Source organism: Capra hircus, chromosome 5 (assembly GCF_001704415.2).
Source record: "Capra hircus breed San Clemente chromosome 5, ASM170441v1, whole genome shotgun sequence".
NCBI classification, from domain to species: Eukaryota; Metazoa; Chordata; class Mammalia; order Artiodactyla; family Bovidae; genus Capra; species Capra hircus.
In genome coordinates, this window is record NC_030812.1 from 95,472,964 (window position 1) to 95,491,931 (window position 18,968).

The 18,968-nt window shown below is 42.0% G+C and overlaps 1 long non-coding RNA gene across 1 annotated transcript; it reads right to left on the reverse strand.

The window, feature by feature from the left end:
• LOC106502135 lies at positions 10,376 to 18,668 on the reverse strand. Its single transcript, XR_001295729.2, has 3 exons — positions 18,569 to 18,668; positions 10,901 to 11,045; positions 10,376 to 10,571 (listed from the first exon to the last, which is right to left on the reverse strand). It is a non-coding gene; the product is annotated as an uncharacterized LOC106502135 (long non-coding RNA).

An 18,968-nucleotide genomic window follows, 5' to 3' on the forward strand; every position in this document is an offset into this window, starting at 1 on the left:
TGCAGAAGCCCAAAGAGACGCAGGTTCAATCCCTAGGAGGGAAAGATCGCCTGGAGGAGGGCATGGCAACCCACCCCAGTATTCTTGCTTGGAGAATCCCCACGGACAGAGGAGCCTGGTGGACTATAGTTCATGGGTCACAACGAGTCGGACAGGACTGAAGCTACTTAGCACGCATGCCTAAGGGAGGATGTAAATTTGGGAGGCATTAGCATATAGCTTATTATTGAATGCAGAGAGGAGAGGAAGCAAAGGGAGGAGAGCGTGGGCCCTGCAGCATTTCAGCATCATACTCCATAGGAAACAGGTTGAACCAGCCAGGCAACCAGTGGGAGTAGCCAGTGAGATCAAAGGATGACCAAGGGAATTTGGTGGGAGGCAGTGTTTGGGGGTGAAATGCTGCAGAGAAACCAAGGAAGGGAAGACTAGGAGTGATCTGCCTGCTTTGTGAGCGTGCATTTTGTTCTCCTCTCTGCTGTGGCTTAAGGAACCTGCAGTTTTCCTGCTGTGCCAGACTAAGCAAGCCTCTCTAATTCAAAGAATGTGCAAGCCCTTTTGGCCACAGCTCTAAGCTGTGTCATTCAGTTTAGCTTTCTTTCCGCGGTGAAGCTGATATTTTAATCTCCATCTGCCCATCTCTTTGGTCTCTTCTCCCTTGAATCAGAACTCTGCAGGGAACATGGGTATGAATTTACTGGCCCCCAAAACCTTCAATAACCTCAAATAATCTTTTTGTGTGTCTTGGGTTTGATAGATGTTGAGTTTTCTTCTCTTGTATTAAATACAGTGGGTTTCCCCAGTATTATTTTCTCTTCTTCCTGTTCTTAGAAAGATTCTCCCCCAAACTACTTTCTTCTTCTCTAGTCCAATTTTTAACAACCAATGTAGGAGGTACAGATAGGGTTTCTTAGGCGGCTCAGTGGTAAAGAATTCACCTGCCAACGCAGGAGACGCCAGAGATGCAGGTTCAATCCCTGGGTGGGGAAGATCCCCTGGAGGAGGAAATGGAACCCACTCCAGTATTCTTGCCTGGAGAATCCCATGGACAGAGAAACCTGGTGGGCTACAGTCCATGGGGTCGCACAGAGTAGGACACAACTGAGAAACTGAGCACGCAATTAAGAGGTACAAATACTTCAGTGTGGAGCCAAGGTCCATAATCCAGCCATACAGTGATTCTTTCTTCTCAAGGGAAACAGATGAGTTTAAGAAACTATTCCTAACTATTGTTCTTAACTAACATTTCCACTTTGGGCTTCCCTGTTTGCTCTGACAGTAAAGAATCTGCCTGTAATGCAGGAGACCCAGGTTTGATCCCTGGGTGGGGAAGATCGCTTGGAGAAGGAAATGGCTACCCACTCTAGTATTCTTGCCTGGGAAATCCCATGGACAGAGGAGCCCGGTGGGCTACAGTCCAAGGGGTCGCAAAGACTTGGACATGACTGAGCTACTAACATTAACACTTTTCTAATTATTGTACTTAAGCAAGGTACGCTTCTTCCCAGAAGCCAGGCTGAACAGCAAACCCAAATGTCATGATTTTCTTATACCGTTAAAAGCTGCTCTTTCCAGAAAACACCGAGCTTGTATGTTTTCATGTTTCTAAAAGGACAGGAGTAAACTTGCCCTTTGGTGACCCAAACGAAGTAGTGGATGTCATGGCACATCTCCACGAACCCACAGTACCTGCTCTGCCACATGGAGTGAAAAATGATCTAAGTCCTTGGACAAGTCACCAGGTCACACCTGCAGACACCCAATTGCCCTCTCTCCTCCATGTCCTTATGGACAAAGACACACTGAGTCTGGGCGGAGGACCATGGGGAACTTTTTAAATTTTTAACATGTATCTAGTTTCCATTTTCGGCTCTGCGGGTCCGTTGCTATGAGCTGGCTTTCCCTGGGTGCAGTGCCTGGGCTTCTCATTGCAGTGGCTTCTCTTGTTGCAAAGCACAGGCTCAAGAGAACGCGGCGTTCGGCAGTTGTGGTGCACAGGCTTAGCTGCTCCACAGCATGTGGGACCTTCCCTGAATTGTCAGGATAATTCTTTTCTTTCCTCTTTTTTTTTGCAGGTAAATTCTTAATCACCAGACCACCAGGGAAGTCCCTGGACCACTGGGAACTTTAAGGAAGACAACATCAAGCAGAGGACAGGAGTCATAAAAGTCACAATGATGAGAAATCCTCTGATGGCCTCTAGCTCTGGGGCTCTGAAATTTCCATCTCAAGATCAAAAAGCATCAACGTATAGTTGAGCTGAGAAAGGACACTTGCCCTAATTTGGGAAGAACCTAAAAATAAAACCAAGGAGGATTATTTAGAGAGAAAGTATGGCATGGGGTTACTCATCCCTGACATTAAACATATTTCTTCTTCACTCTCTCTGTCTCCTTAACGACCTCAGGGGCTTTGGTATTGTTTATGCCTCATTAGTATTTAACAGCTTTAAAGACTATTAGTAGGATTCTTGGGCTTCCCTTGTGGCTTAGTAGGTAGAGAGTCCACCTGCAATGCGGGAGACCTGGGTTCAATCCCTGGGTTGGGAAGATCCCCTGGAGAATACTCCCACTCCAGTATTCTAGCCTGGAGAATTCCATGGGCTATAGTAGGATTCTTAGATTTACACGAAGCTATTTTCTTATGGGCTTCCCTGATGGCTCAGCAGTAAGGAATCCGCCTGCAATGCAGGAGATGCAGGGGATGCAAGTTTGATCCCTGGGTTGGGAAGATCCCTTGGAGTAGGAAATGGCAACCCACTGCAGTACTCTTGCCTGGAAAAGTTCATGGACAAAGGAGTCTGGCGGGCTATAGATCATAGGGTCACAAAGAGTCAGGCACAACTGAGTACTTATTACCATCACATTTACTTCATTTTCATTCAACCGCCCCAAGAGATAAGATTTTATTCTTTTATACTTCCTATTTCCCGTGAAACATGTTTATTTTTATGTTTCTCTTTGATACCTTGACCTTAAAGTAATGAAACTCTGCTGTCTTGTTGCAGAGATTTTTATTACAGACAACCACTCTCTCCTTCAGTAATAAAATCTTTTAAGACAAGTAGATTTCTGAGAGAAACATTTCACATTAATGCTAACTTGTTCTTTCAGAATACAGATTTCTTTTCAGCCTTCAATACTGAATATCGACTTCTCTTATTGAGAAAAATCTGTGTATCTTGTTTCTCTTTCACCTTGAAACTAGGGCCAGAAATGTTACACATCGAAGAATTTCATTTTAATGCCTTTTGGCTTTATATAATTCTTTCCAAGTGAAATTCCTGAGTTGGGAAGATCCCCTGGAGAAGGGAATGGCAACCCACTCCAGTATTCTTGCCTGGAGAATTCCATGGACATAGGAACCTGGCAGGATACAGTCCATGGGGTCACAGAGAGCTGGACACAACTGAGCAAATAACACTGACTAACTTCCAAGTGGAATAACAATTTAATTTTCAATCTGTCTTCTATGACATCATTACCCAGGTTTTAAAATATTAATCTCATTGATGACATACTATCTCTTCCAGTTTCTAGTACATGCTAAACTACGTGTTCTTATGTATAAAGGAAAATAGTTGGCCAAAAATTTAGTTTAAAATGGAATAATAAATAAAAATCTTCTTTAATTTTAATCACACTCAATGTATTTGCCTCAGATGCTATTTGTCCACTAACTTTAATTTCATGCCTTCTATGTAAATCTAGAATGGCAATTTCAGACTAAAGGACAAATAGCCTTCAGATAGGGACAAAGGGGGTTTCTGTTGGGGGTCTGTGCCTCAGGACATCCCAGGCTTTGAAGTTTCTTGGTGGAAGTGCTTTAAATCTCCTCCAGCACATGGGCCACTCTATAGCACTGCCCTGCCAGCTCCAGTTTCTTTCCTTAGGGTAGCTCTCTGACCCTGCCTCCACCCACACCCAGGAATTTTTGCAGTATGTATATATATATAATATATAAGGGCTTCCTTAGTAGCTCAGCTGGTAAAGAATACACCTGCAATGCAGGAGATCCCGGTTTGATTCCTAGGTCGGGAAGGTCTGCTGGAGAACGGATAGGCTACTCACTTCAGTGTTCTTGGGCTTCCCTGGCGGCTCAGCTGGTAAAGAATCTGCCTGCAATGCGGGAGACCTGGGTTCAATCCCTGGGTTAGGAAGATCCTGGGTTCAATCCCTGGGTTGGGAAGATCCCCTAGAGAAGGGAAAGGCTACCCACTCCAATATTCTGGCCTGGAGATCGTGGACTGTATAGTCCATGGGTCACAAAGAGTCAGACACGGCTAAGCAACTTTCACTTCACTTCACTTCATATATTTTCTGTACACATAGCATGCGGAATCCTAGTTCCCCAACCAGGGATTGAACCAGGGCCCCCTGAAGTGGAAGTGTGGAATCTTAACCACTGGACATCAGGCAAGTCCCATGCAATGTATTTTAACTCAGACTGCTTGGGCTGATGAGGCTCTGCTAGATATATTTCCTAAGGTCCTCACACCCCATTCACCAATAGTCTATGACAACAGAGCCACACACCCCCAACACCCACCTCTCCACCATGTCCAGTGTCAGACCAGCTGAAGGGGATTCGAGTGTGTGTTTAATAGCACTGATATCAATGTTGGAAGGTCTCAGACGTCTGCAAATCTAATCCCCACCGAGTAGGAATTGCTTCTGTAATCCTCAGTCACTTCATCCCTGCTTGGACATTATCAGCTCCTGAGAGCTGGTGGTTATGCAGCTGAAATCCACTACTGGATTATGTCATGATGGTTACCCATGACCACCACCCCACAATCTAATTTCCCTCCCAAAGCCACAGCGAACAAGGCCTAATCCTCATTCCGTATGGCAACCCTTCCGAGGCCTGAAATACTGAGTCAGGGCTCTTAAGAAATTTTGCTTGAAGTTATTTCCTCCTTTCTATCAAAAATATTTTCTCTCCCTCCTCCTTCCTCTTTCTCGTAAGTACATGAAGTTTTGTTTCCCAATGCAAGAAGTTTCCTTTGACATTAATTTCTCCTTCAGCAGTCAAGCCTCATATTCCTTAGAGAGAAGGTTTTTGATGGCATTAATTTCTCTTTCCCTTTAGAAATGTTTTCTCTCACTGCTTGGGCTTTAAATCCCTAAAGACCTTAGACATGTATTCTAAAAGCTGAAAATGCCCATTGAAGAGCAAGATTGGATTACCTAGAGAAGAGAATGTACCTGGAGCTAGTTTGACCTATGACATCACAGAAATCTCTCATTGTTTCTGTTTCTGGGCTAACCTCAAAGACCTGAGGTTTTGTTCTCACGTCTAAGAATGAAACTCCTTTCTTCTTTACTAGGCCAACCTTAAAAAAGAGAAAGCACCTTAGAGGAAGGGTTCTTGCATGAAGAGTTTTTCTGCCTATCCCACAGAATCCCTAACAAACTCTTTTTTAACCTTAATTTTAATCCTACATCTCTGTTTTCTTATCTGAAAAATTGAATATATTTTCCTCCACTCCCCAGTCCTAAAGATAAGAGACGCAAGAGTCTATTTGCTTCCATTACAAAAAGCATTGCTTTCCACACCTTAGCCTTACAGATCAGTGGATTCGTGATCTCCTTTAGGGAAGGGACAGAAGTTACAAAATGGCAACTCAGAAAAGAAGAGATACAACTGGGATCCATGACCAGGGACTACTTCAGCTTACAATGTTTAATTTTAAATGTAGGTATAAAATTAAATCTTAAAAAGAATAACTTCAATTTGATCGTTTTGTATGTCATTTCAATTAAATAAAAATACAGTTTACTAATATGTGTACAAGATGAATTTCAGCCACTCAAAATAATGTCACAAATCTAAATGTACTAATATGAGAACATACCCATGATAAATTTCAGAAGTAAATCTATAATGATCTATCTTATGTGTGTGCATGTAAAAATGGTTTAATGTGTATAAAAAGGTACAATGGACTAAATATTTGTGTCCTGCCCCCCAAAAAGGTAATTCATATGTTGAAACAATCCCCAATGTAATGGTATTTAGAGGTGAGACTTTGAAAGGTCTTAGGATTAGTGCCCTTATAAAAAAGCCCTTCAGGGACTTCCCTGATAGTCCAGGGGTTAAGAATCCACCATTCAATACAGAGGACACAGGTTCGATTCCTGGTCAGGGAACTAAGATCCCACATGCCATGGGGTGACCAAGCTCACAAACCACAACTAGAGAGGCAGTGTGCTGAACCTAAGACCTGAGGCAGCCGAAAATAAATAACATCTCTTTTAAAAGAGGGTTACAGAGCTCCTTCGTGTCTCTGCTGCCCGTGGACGTGGCAAGTAGATGACCATCTATGAACCAGGAAGCAGGTTCACCTGCTGTATCTTGATCTTGAACTTTCCAACCTCTGGATCTGTGAGAAACGAATTTCTGTTGTTTATAAGCTACCCCAACTATGATATTTTTGTTACAGCAGCCTAAACAGGCTAAGACAGGAAAGAGAAATACACAATTGCCAAGAATGTTTCTCTCTGGGAGGTATATTGTCTTGAGTTCATGAAAGGAGAGTTTTATCAGAGAACTCTCACTTTTGACTCCATATTCACTTGTAATACTGGATAATAAGCAGGTAACACTTGTAAAAAAAAAATTTAAAGTTGCTACCAGGACAGAAGTAGAAAAGAAAAAATAGTAAGAACCTAGAGTCAATCAAGAGAACTTATATAAAATGCAGATGTTAATTTCCATTGAAATTTTAAAATATCTTTTTATATATTATTGACCTCAAATTGTGTCACCTAGTTTCATTTTATAATCTACCCCTCCTATTATTTTCACAGTGATCATATTTAAGGTTGATTGTAACTTGTCTATCGAATACTGATGAACTGAAATCTTCCCCATGCATGCTACAGCCTAGGGAAATACCTCTTAAGGACATACGACACTTGTTTACTCGTAGGAGAACTTCAGAGGCCTTATATTATAACATTTCTTCATGAAGGGTCAATTTTTTATTTTCTCAGTTTGTAGTTCCCAGCTTTGCTGAACCTTTGTTTTCCTGAACCTGACTCTAATCAGGTTCAGTCTCTTTGGGATGTTTTCATAGGATACTTGAAAAGAGGCAATAAACTGCAGTTCCTCCCGTATTTTTTCCTCTTGAAAAAATAAATATTCCTCTCCCTTGTTTAATTTTAAAACTCAAATAGAATTTCTGGTTCCTGGCACAGATTGTTGGCTCCCTTCCCCAAAATCAAACAAGGAAGAGCTTCAAGAGAACATAAATTCCAGGAACTAATGACATGGACAGTGAGAGACCTCTGCGGAGGTGGCTAGAGCCCAGAGCAGAAGACTGGCTGGCAGAAATAGGTCAGCGAAAACAAGTCCACGTTTCCGCCAGCCTCTTCCTTATTCTGCTCTTTGTCCACCTTGAACTTCAGACTCATCTAGCCAAAACTGTGTACTAATAACTCTCCTTGGGTGTCTAATAGGCATCTCAAACAAAATGCCTCCTCAAACAAACTCTTGATACTCCCCCCAAAACCTGTGCCTTTGCTGTCTTTCCCATCACACTAAGTGATAATTCTATCCTTCTAGTTACTGGTTCCAAATCTCTTGGTGCTGTTTTCCATTTGTATCTGGATAAATTCATACAATGGAGAACAATCCTGCTGTGAAAAAAAAAAAAAAGTTTCCTATGTACCACTGTGGAATAAATTCCATGACACACAGCTAAGTGAAAAAAGCAAGGTGCAAGATAAAACGCATAGTATTCTACCTTTACCAGAAAAGGGAGGAAAAATGAGACAATGTATGTTTTCAAAAATGGAAGAATAAATTAAAATGCAATGGGAAACGGTTGGGATCTTCCCAGGAGGCACTAGTGGTAAAGAACCTGCCAGCCAATGCAGGATGTGAGAGATGCTGGTTCGATCCCTGGGCCTGGAAGATCCCCTGAAAGAAAGCACGGCAACCCACTCCAGTATTCTGGCCTGGAGAATTCCATGGACAGAGCAGCCTGCAGGCTACAGTCCATAGAGGGTTGCAAAGAGTCACACACCACTTAAGGGACTGAGCACGCAGTCATGGGAAATGGTTACCTTTAGGAGGAAAGCAGGAGGTTTGAAGAAACAGGGTTAGAAGCTAAACTTCTCTGAAAATACTTTGTTTTATAGCTCTTAACTTTGAAACAATATAAATGGTTTATGTACTCATAAAACCAAATTTAAATCAACATGAGAAAATATTAATCCTTGAAAATTGAGAACAAAAAATCAAATATATCAAGATGATGCCTTAACTATATAGAGATGATTTAATTCAATAACTTCAAAATACAGCAATTTGTACCTTTCCTATAGGGTACAGTCCAAAGGAAAAATAGAAATGCAAAGTTATCTTAAATTGTATTCAGGGGTCATATTGCTAATAATAAAAGTATAAAACTATTAAACACACATATATACATATAATGCTGCTAAGTCGCTTCAGTCGTGTCCGACTCTGTGCAACCCCATAGACAGCAGCCCACTAGGCTCCTCTGTCCCTGGGATTCTCCAGGCAAGAACACTGGAGTGGGTTTCCATTGCCTTCTTCAATGCATGCATGCATGCTAAGGTGCTTCAGTCGTGTCCAACTCTGTGCGACCCCGTGGACAGCAACCCACCAGGCTCCCCTCTCCACGGGATTCCCAAGAACACTGGAGTGAGCTGCCATTTCCTTCTCCATATACATATAATAGGATAAAGCAAATAAATAACTCATTAATGATGCTTGAAACTATTATATACAGACATAGAATAAGCGAAAGCAAATTAAGTAATGATGCTAATAAGAGCAAAGAAACACAAATATAAAATCAAAGTTAGGTTTTGAAAATGTGATGCTTTATTTGAATTGGAAATATCAGTATTAACTTAGAAGGTATATATGTTTAAATAACATATATACGTTTTAATTGGAAATATGAGTATTAACTTGGAAGATATTTTCATATACATATATACATATGTTTCTAGCGCTGCCCAGGCAAACGACCTAGAAGCAATGACAAGCCCAATGGGGACCCCTAGTGGCCAGACTGTATTATCTAAATACCATTTCCCACGGAAAGGAACCAGGGCTGCTTGGGAAAAGGGATGAATTTCTGTCTGAAGCAGGAATGAGCCTGCAATACCGAGTCATAGTAGAAAACAAGGAAGCTCTTAAAGTTCACTGGCATCACGTCAAAAAGTCCACAGGAGCCAGTTTGAAGGAGTTCCCAATGGTCAAAACTGAAACAATTTGAAAGTGAAAGTGAAGTCACTCAGTCGTGTCCGACTCTTCGAACCCGGGTCTCCCGCATTGTAGACAGACGCTTTACCGTCTGAGCCACCAGGGAAGTCCAAAAAAATTTGAAGGGGCTCCCAATAGCCAAGGGACTTCCCTGGTGGCTCAGACGGTAAAGCGTCTGTCTACAGTGCAGGAGACCTGGGTTCGATCCCTGCGTTGGGCAGATCCCCTGGAGAAGGAAATGGCAATCCACTCCAGTACTATTTCCTGGAAAATCCCATGGACAGAGGAGCCATGGGGTCGCAGAGTCTGACATGACTGAGCAACTTCACTTTCCCAATAGCCAAAGATGGAGCATTACCAATAGGAATAATGATTGTATAATGAAATAGACAAATAAATAGAAATTTTGATGAGGAAGAAGATATTTTCATAGTTTCAAACTTAGTCTCCATAGAAAGGGATCAGATTTATGGTTTACCAGAGGGGGGAGGTGGGAGAAAATGGAATTCAATGAAAGAAGTCAAAAGGTACACATTTCCAGTTATAATAAGTACTAAAGATGTAACATAGAACATGATAAATACAATTAACACTGCTGTGTGCTATATATGAGAGTTGTTAAAAGAGTAAATCTTAAGAGTTCTCATCACAAGGCAAATTTTTTTTCTATTTCTTTAATTTTGCATCTATATGAGATAACATATGTTCATTTCATGATGAACATAAGCCAAAGCATTATGCTGTGTGCCTTAAACATATACAGTGCTGTATGCCCTGGGTTGGGAAGATCCCCTGGAGGAGGAAATGGCAATCTACTCTAGTATTCTTGCCTGGAGAATCCTCCTGGACAGAGGAGCCTGGTGGGCTACAGTCGCTGGGGTTGCAAAGAATCAGACACGACTGAGCAACTGAGCATGAGAATGATGTCCGTGATATCTCAATAAAACTGGAAGAAAAAAGAATAATGACTGTAGTACAGTGAAACATATAAAATACAGTAAAATCCATACGTTTATAATGATACTTAAAAAAAAAAACCCAAAACCTCATTGATCACCTTTAGAGGATATGAAAGAACCAACGAATTTTTCTAAAAACTGGAAATGGAAGAGAACTGATACTCACAGGGCAATTCTCCTACAAGAACAGGAATCAGCACACACATTGCTTTCTTCTCTTTCAAGTAACAGTTCTTAGGCGCGCTCTGCGTGACTTCCCAGCATCCATCCCAGCACGAAGCTCTAGTTCTCCAGAGGGGATCCACTCACTGAGGCACTCTCAGGTCATCGTTTCCTCCTTTCCTGCTTCATTCTCCCTTCTTCTGTTCCCTGGAGGATCATTTTACAGAACAATGACCATCACCCAAGTCCTTGTCGAAGGCTCTGCTTTTTTGAAGCACCTAGGCTAAAACAGTTGGTCCCTCCGAAAAAGGACTGTGGGACTGAATCACTAATAGGTCAAACCGTGGTAAGGACTCAATTACTGGTGGTAAGTAAGAAAGACCATAGTCTTCGGCTGACTTTTGTTCATAGCCTTAAAAGCCTTGAAGGAAAAAAAACATAAAAATTTTAAAAGATGGGCTCAGGTTAACCGGATGACTCTAGACCTAGAGTGAAAGTGAGAAAGCCTCCGTGGCAGTGTTTGAAGAGGTTCTTACCCTTTTTCACAGGCAGCTGAACATCAAGTCTAGCATTTAACAGCCAGGCTTCTGTTGTGTTGCTCTTCAGTCACTGAGTTATGTCTGACTCTGTGAGACTCCATGGCCAGGCTCCTCTGTCCACAGGATTCTCCAGGCAAGAATACTGGAAAAGTGAAAGTGAAGTAGCTCAGTCGTGTCTGATTCTTTGAGACCCCATGGACTGTATAGCCTACCAGGCTCCTCTGTCCATGGGATTTTCCACCAAGAGTACTGGAGCGGGTTGCCATTTCCTTCTCCAAGGGATCTTCCTGACCCAGAGATCGAACCCGTGTCTCCTGTATTAGCAGGCAGATTCTTTACCACTGAGCCACCAGGGATACCAAACTGCTGGGCCAGCAGAGCTCAGAGAACATTGAACAAGAGCCTAAAGAGGCCTCACGCCAAAAATCAAGGACAGGAGAGTGAGAGTCAGAAACTAAGATGAGGATATCTGGGTGCAAGAGCCTAACCAGCCTTCTTAATCTTCCAGGCTGGCCCAAGCTGCTCCCTCCCCTTTGCTAAAGGAGTACAGACTCCATTCAAATGGAGATCCCCCAGCAGACCATACCTGAGACAGGTAGTTCACAAAATGCTGCTTGTTCTCCTCCAGCTCTGGCTCCATCTTGCCCATTTACCTTCAAACCAAGGACTAGGGGCAAGTCTGAGCAGAACCCAAGCGGGGAATTATCCTCTGGAAGCATATGGCATATGCAGTCTGTGAATCTGAATACCTGGCCAATATGCAGAAACAGGAACTGGGGCGTGTATGGGAATGGAACTCAAGGATGTTAGACAGGGACTTCCCTAATGGTCCAGTAGTAGAGAATTCACCTGTCAGTACAAGGAGACAAAAGAGTCGGGTTCAATCTCCGGGCCAGGAAGATCCCCTGGAGGAGGGCATGGCAACCCACTGCAGTATTCTTGCCTGGAGAATCCCACGGACAGAGGAGCCTGGTGGGCTCTAGTCCATGGGGCCACAAAGAATCAGACACGACTGAGTGACTGAACACAATGTCATAAAAATATATTTCCCAACCCAGCCCATGTATAGAACACATATCCAAACATGTTAAGTTTGGAAAAACAATTCACCCTGAAGAACCAGAGGATCTTCCTAAAACAATTTTTAAAAATTTCAGGAGCTGAAGAAGTTATGAAGATGGAGAAGGTACAAGAAATTTGAAATATTCTAATACTGAAATTTTAATAGAGATCATTAGCAGTTTATAAACACTACCTATGAAACACAAATTGATGATACAGCCTAGACTATTTCCCGAGCTATAACTGGAAAAACATAGTATTTGTGGCTGAGAGATGAAGTACACATTCAGGCTTAGACTTTTAGGTACTTGATGAAACCTAATGAAGAAAATCATAAATATTCTGTGGCAGGACAATCAAACTAAAACAGAAAGAAAAAGGAAGGAAGACAAATGACATGCCTCCTTGTGGCAGGCCTTTCCCAATGTGCGAAGTGCACCTCCGTTATACATTAACTATATCTCCTCAACACAGGAGGACAAAAATCTGTGAGAAAAAGTTAACCCCCTTCTTCAGATGCCAGCATTGCAATACTGTAATTCTATGATTAATATATTTCTTTTTCATCTCATACAAGAGTACAGTGGTTCACCCTGACCACAGTCTAGTCTGCACATGCATAATTGAAAAGAAAACTAAAAACCTTGTTGGCTGAACTATGGATACAATGTTAACCTGCCAATATGATACATAATTTCTTTGTCTCAAAAATGTATAAAACTTCATCTCTAACTCCTGATCAATGGAGCAGTTCTCGGAGCCTCTGAAAATCTGTTTCCCGGGTTATAATCTTCAACTTAGCTCGAACAAAATTCTCTTTTCTCTTTTCTTAAAAAATAAAAGAAATAGGGGGACTTCCATGGTGGTCCAGCGGCTAAGATTCCCTGCTTCCAATGCAGGGGGCCTGGGTTTCACTCCTGGTTGGGAAACTAGACCCTATATGCCACAACTAAGACTTGGTGTGATCAAACAAATGAGATATTTTTTTAAAAAAAAGAAAAGAAATAAAAAGAAAGCCAGGAGAGAAATGGTGTCCTAGCCCAAGTTCATGTCATGGTGAATATACAATGGGCGCACAGAACTGCCAGTGGTTGGCAGGTCCCTGGGTGTATCCTTAGGATGGATGTATTAACACTTAGAAACAGGAAAAGCCCGCAGATTTATTCCTTTGGCCTGTTCTGTAACAGTCATTAGGGTAGAAGTGGCGAAGTGAAAGCCTCTGAAATTTCCTGCCTTCTCTTCCACCCATGATAGTATGGATCAGAAGAAATACCATATACTGGGAAGAATTACAGAAATCAGTACCATCTTCAAAGAATTAAAGGAGGCAAAGATGATGGTCCCCATCATATTCCAGTTTAATTTACCTTTCTTGACAGCTGCTGGTTCACTACTCAGTGTTAGTCGCCCTTTGCGACCCCATGGACTTAGCCCACCAGGCTCCTCTGTCCCATGGGATTCTCCAGGCAAGAACACTGGAGTGGGTTGTCATTTCCTTCTCCAGGGGATCTTCCCACCCAGGGATAGAACCCATGTCTCCGACACTGCAGGCAGATTCTTTACCATTTGAGCCACCGAGGAACTCTACAACTACTACTGCTACAAACTGATGCAAACTGCAATAACAGCTGTCCCAGTCGCAGGTGCTACACCAGATGTGACACCATTATTGGAGCAGAACAACACAGCTTCTGTCACGTGGCACACACTGCTGATCTGGCAAGCACATTCTTCTCATTCCCTAGCGATAAAGAAGCCCAGAAGCTTGTCTCTTCCTTTTAATGTGGTATGGACAGCCGCTCACTCTCTGTTTTGTCCCAGGGCTGCGCCCACTCTCCCAGACTCTGTCATCTTTCACCATGGAGCTGTATCTTCTTCTTTCCCCAAAGTACAGAGAAGTCAAAGGAAAAGGTCCATCAGGAGCTGAAGGAGCTACAGGTTTCTGCTTGAGGCCAACAAGATAAACCAGCAGATCAATAATGATGTGTCTGAATTGCAATAGCAACTGATGCCCTCCACTGACCTTGAAAGCATTAAAAAAATGGCTGTTTCTGCAACATGGATGGATTTAGAGGTTATCATACTAAGTCAAGTAAGTCAGAAAGAAAATGATATCACTTGTATGTGGAATCTAAAATATGGCAGAAATGAACTTATTTGCAAAACAGAAAAAGACTCACAGACATAGAGAACAGCCCTATGCCAGCCAAGGGGAATAAGGAAGCAGGAGGGAAGAACGAGAAGTTTGGGATTAGCAGACATAAACTAATATATACGTAGGGTGGATAAACAACAGGGTCCCACTGTGTAGCTCAGGGAACTATACTCAATATCCTGTGATAAGCCATAGTGAAAAAAGAATATTTTAAAAAATAATGTCCAAATATATATAGTGGAGTTATACACTATAACTGTTACAGGGTATATATACTGTAACTATATGTACACTATAGTTACAATTATACAACTATATATATATAACTGTATATAGTTACAGTTATGTAACTATAACTGTATAGTGTGTAACTCTCTCTCTCTCTCTCTCTCTCTGTTTCTCTCTCTGCAACATGGATGGACCTAGAGGTTATCATATAAGTCAAGTAAGTCAGAAAAAAAAGGACAAATACCATATGCTATCACTTTGTAAAATCTAAAATATGGCACAGACGAACTTATCTACAAAACAAAAAAAGACTAACAGACATAGAGAACAGCACAATGTTGTAAATCAACTATATGTTAATAAAAATTAAATTATAAAAGAAAGACTGCTTCTTCCATTCCACCTTTCAAGATCCTACACAAAATTCTTCTATCATCAACCCCAACCTGGAACCACACAAGGAAGGAAATTCTAAGAAATGTAGCTCTAGCTTAGCTGGGTTCAAATACCCCACCAATTCTCCTGAGCTCCATGGAAATCATAAACAACAGTTCTCATGTTTTATTGTGCAGAAGTATCAGAGGCCTTTAAGCACTTCATCCTGAAACTTCTTTCTAGGGCATCTATGACAGAAATACACTCACCTCTCATATATACAACTCCATGGGGGTGGGAGGGGGTGGGAAATCCATTCAAAACTGAGTAATCAAATTGGAACTAGCATAGCAGCTGTTCAGAGAAATAACAAGGGGGGTGGGGAATGGAAGAGAGGAGCTGGGAAAAAAAAGGAGGAATTTTAAAATGCCAGAAAAAAAAATATTTCTAGAGATTCGATGAAAATTTAGACCAAACATTTTGTCATGAATCATAATCAAGGAAACTCTTCAGAGATGAAGAGGGGCACTGCATAATGATAAAAGGGTCAATTTTCCAAGAAGATATACCAATCTTCAAGCCATTCAAATCCAAGCTGAATAGAGAACTAGACAAATTGCTTTTGACTGTTGTAATTGGAGACACCAACATATTCCTATTAGTAACTGACAGATCAAGCAGGCAGAAAATTAATAAGGATATAACTGATGTGAGCTGCATTATCAATCACTTGGTCCAGTTAACATTTATAGATTGTCTCATCCAACCACAGCAGGAATATGCATTCTTCTCAAGCCCACACGGAACGCTCACCTCAAAAGAACACATTCTGGGCCATAAGACACATCTTAGCAAATTTAAAAGACTAAAAGTCACACAAAAGCATTTATCAGATCATAATGGAATTAAACCAGAAATTAACAACAGGAATGATAAGTGAAAAATGCTCCCGCCAAAACTTGGCATAATTTCTGAGATATGCAGGCAAATGAAAAGAAAACAATGAACAGGAACCATGAGTAGAGCAGGCTATCATTTGTGTAATAAGGAGAGGGGAGAAGAATATACGCATGTATTAACTGTCTATGTACAAAGAAAAACTTCAGAAAAAAATATATACGAAACTAACATAATAGTACATACTTCTGAGAAAGGGAAGTGAGTGTTTGGAAAACAAGGGCCGGATGGAAACTCTTTACAACACATCCTTCAGAACATTTTTAGTGTCTGAAACATGTAGTTTTCTCCAAAAATATATGAAATTTTAAAAGTTAGTTTCCCTGTTGCCCCCTCCCAGAGATTTCGATTTGGGGCTAAAGAATCTGCATTGATAACAGGCTTCCCAAGTGATACAGGAGATGCAAGGAGCACACTGTAACTAAAGCCACATCACAGACCCACACACAAAATTACTATAAAAAAAAGCAATCACAAAGAAATGAAGAGGCAGAGAGCCAAAGATGAGATCCAGGCACTGATCCCTCAGAACAGGGAGATTATAACCTTGTTCTCAACAGGGGAAGATAGAAGGGAAACTTCTCAAAATAAAGGACAATCCACCCAGGCAAATGTAAGTAAGAACCAGATCCTTTCTCCATTCTAACTGCAATTTTAATATAGACCCTGCCATCAGAAAGAAATAGCTGATACTACAATTAAGTTATGGACATGTCAATCGAGTTCCTCTCTTTGGATTCCTCTTTTTCTCTAAAACTGCTGATTGTGATCAGCCTTAAGATTCAAATACGAACTATGCACAATTTTTTCCTTATTTCTTCTTTAAAAAAGTACTTAGGGGACTTCCCTGGCAATCCAGTGGTTAAGATTCTGAGCTTTCAATGCAGGGGGTACCAAGTTCAACCCCTGGTTGAGGAACTAAGAGCTCATATGCCTCGTGGCACAGCCAAAAATAAAAATTGATTTAAATAATAATAATAATAAGTACTTGGTATAGGAGAGAATGTTAGACATTCAGCACACACATGGACACAGTCACAGTCTCTCCAGTAATGGTGTTCACGTTGCCAGCTTTTCTCCTGGAGTCCTGCCCTCTCATACCATCCCACCCCGGCCCACCTTCATTCATTCAACAAGCGCATATGGAGAACCTAGGTTTCTGGCGCTATTCTAGTTACTGGGGAACAGAGTCCTGAGCAAGGTGCCTCTTCTCGTGCTGTGTACATTCTAGTAAAAGGGGGCAGACAAAAGAAAACAGAAGTATAGAAATGAATTCTATATGTTTAGATAGTAATAAGTGCTCTGTGGAAGGTGGAACAGTTCAGGTTCCAGCAAGCAAAGTCTCTCTGAAGAGGTGAGCCAAGAGGTGAGAGGAGGAGGCGCCAACTAAGTGAACTCCTGAGCAGAAGAATATGCCAAGCAAAGGAAGAGGGATCTGATCTCGAACAAGAGTCCCTTCTTGAGGCGTGCAGAGAAGATCAGTACAGGTGGAGGATACTAAACAAGAAGGAGGACACTACAATATTAGAAGAGAGAGAGACTGCGTGTGTGCATACTATAACTCGCCTCTGCACCATTCCGTCACAGAGGAACCGTGCCCTCTTTACCCCTTAAATTCTCTGTGTATATTTCCCAGGAACAAGAATGTTCTCTTACACAACCACAATACAGTCATCAGTATGGGGATCTCCAACACTGCTACATCTGTCTAATCTGCAGTCCTCATTCCAATGCAGGACTTATTCCAGTGATGCTTATTCCAGTACTTTCTTTATAGCTTTCTTTTTCTAGACCAAGGTCCAGTCCACAATCACAACACCATTTAGTTGTCACGTTTCCTTAGTCTCCTTCACACGTAGTCGCTTGGTCATGTTCAACTCTGCAACCCTTTGGGCTGCAGCCCTCCTCTGCCCATGGGATTCTCCAGGCAAGAACACTGGGGTGGGTGCCATTGTCTTCTCCAGGGGATCTTCCCGACCCAGGGATCAAACCCGCGTCTCTTGCATCTCCTGCCTTTGCAGGCAGATTCTTTACCCACTGCGCCATTGGGGAAGCTCTTAGTCTCCTTCAACCTGGATCAACTCCTCAGCCTTCACTTGTCTTTTAAGATACCGGCATTTTAAAAGAATACAGGTCAGTAACCTCACAGAATTTGTATCTGTGTGGTTTCTGTTGTCTTTATGGTTAGATTCAGGTGATAGATCTATGGCTGGGATGAATGACCCAGGGGTGATTTTCTGTTCTCAGGGTATTGATCCAGAGTTATATTAATTGTGGTAAATTATGATCTAGGAGAGGTAAAGTCCAGTTTCTCCACTGCACTGTTACTCTTTGGGGAAAGATACTTTGCGAGCATGTGAGTAGGTTTCCATGGTGGCTCAGAGGTAATAAAGAATCCACCTGTGATGCAGGAGATGTGAGTTTGATCCCTGGGTGGGGAAGATCCCTTGGAGAAGGAAATGGCAACCCACTCCAGCATTCTTGCCTGGGAAATCCCACAGAGGAGCCTGGCGGGCTACAATCCATGGGGTTACAAAGAGTCGGACACAACTTAGCAACTAACCACCACCACCACCAAGTACCTTACTCCTCATCTAAGGAACCCTTTAACTATAAGCACATTCATTTATACCCAATGCCACAGACAATAATTCCTGGGTTCAATTTTCTGGGTTATTTGGGAAAAACTTTAGTTTGTTTAAATCAAGCTCCAAAGAGAGTCCATATAATGTTGCTAGGTCTTGTAAGTTTCTTTCAGTCTATGACCAGGGACAGGGATCGTAAATTCCCACCAATTCTTAGAAGCATGAAATTTCATGATGAAGAAGCATCATGAACACACGTGCAAGATCGTGATTCTAGTCCAGCACCTGGCACGTCAAGCTCACCAATTTTTGTTGACTATTGGGTCCTCACTTCCTCCCATGTACAGGTCACCTCCTTCTGAAGCAGGTCATGGCCCTCCTGTGGTCTCCCCAGACTCTGAAAGCTCACTGCTGAGTGAGGATGAGATCTCGGGCAGAGTTCACGAGAGGGCCAAAGTCCTAGGCCGAGCCTGCTCAGAACAGGAAAAAAAACATTAGCTTGGCCAAAAAGTTCATTCAGGTTTACCCGAATGACCTTTTGACCAACCCAATACCTGCACCACCAAATCAGGGGCCAAAGACATAAAATGGTGGTGTGTTGTGGTAGGCCTTCTCAGTCATTACCTCAGGGCTGAGCTACACAAGACCAAGCGCTCCTTGCTATGAACACTGGTGTGGAGGAGAGATTAAATGCTGACATTTG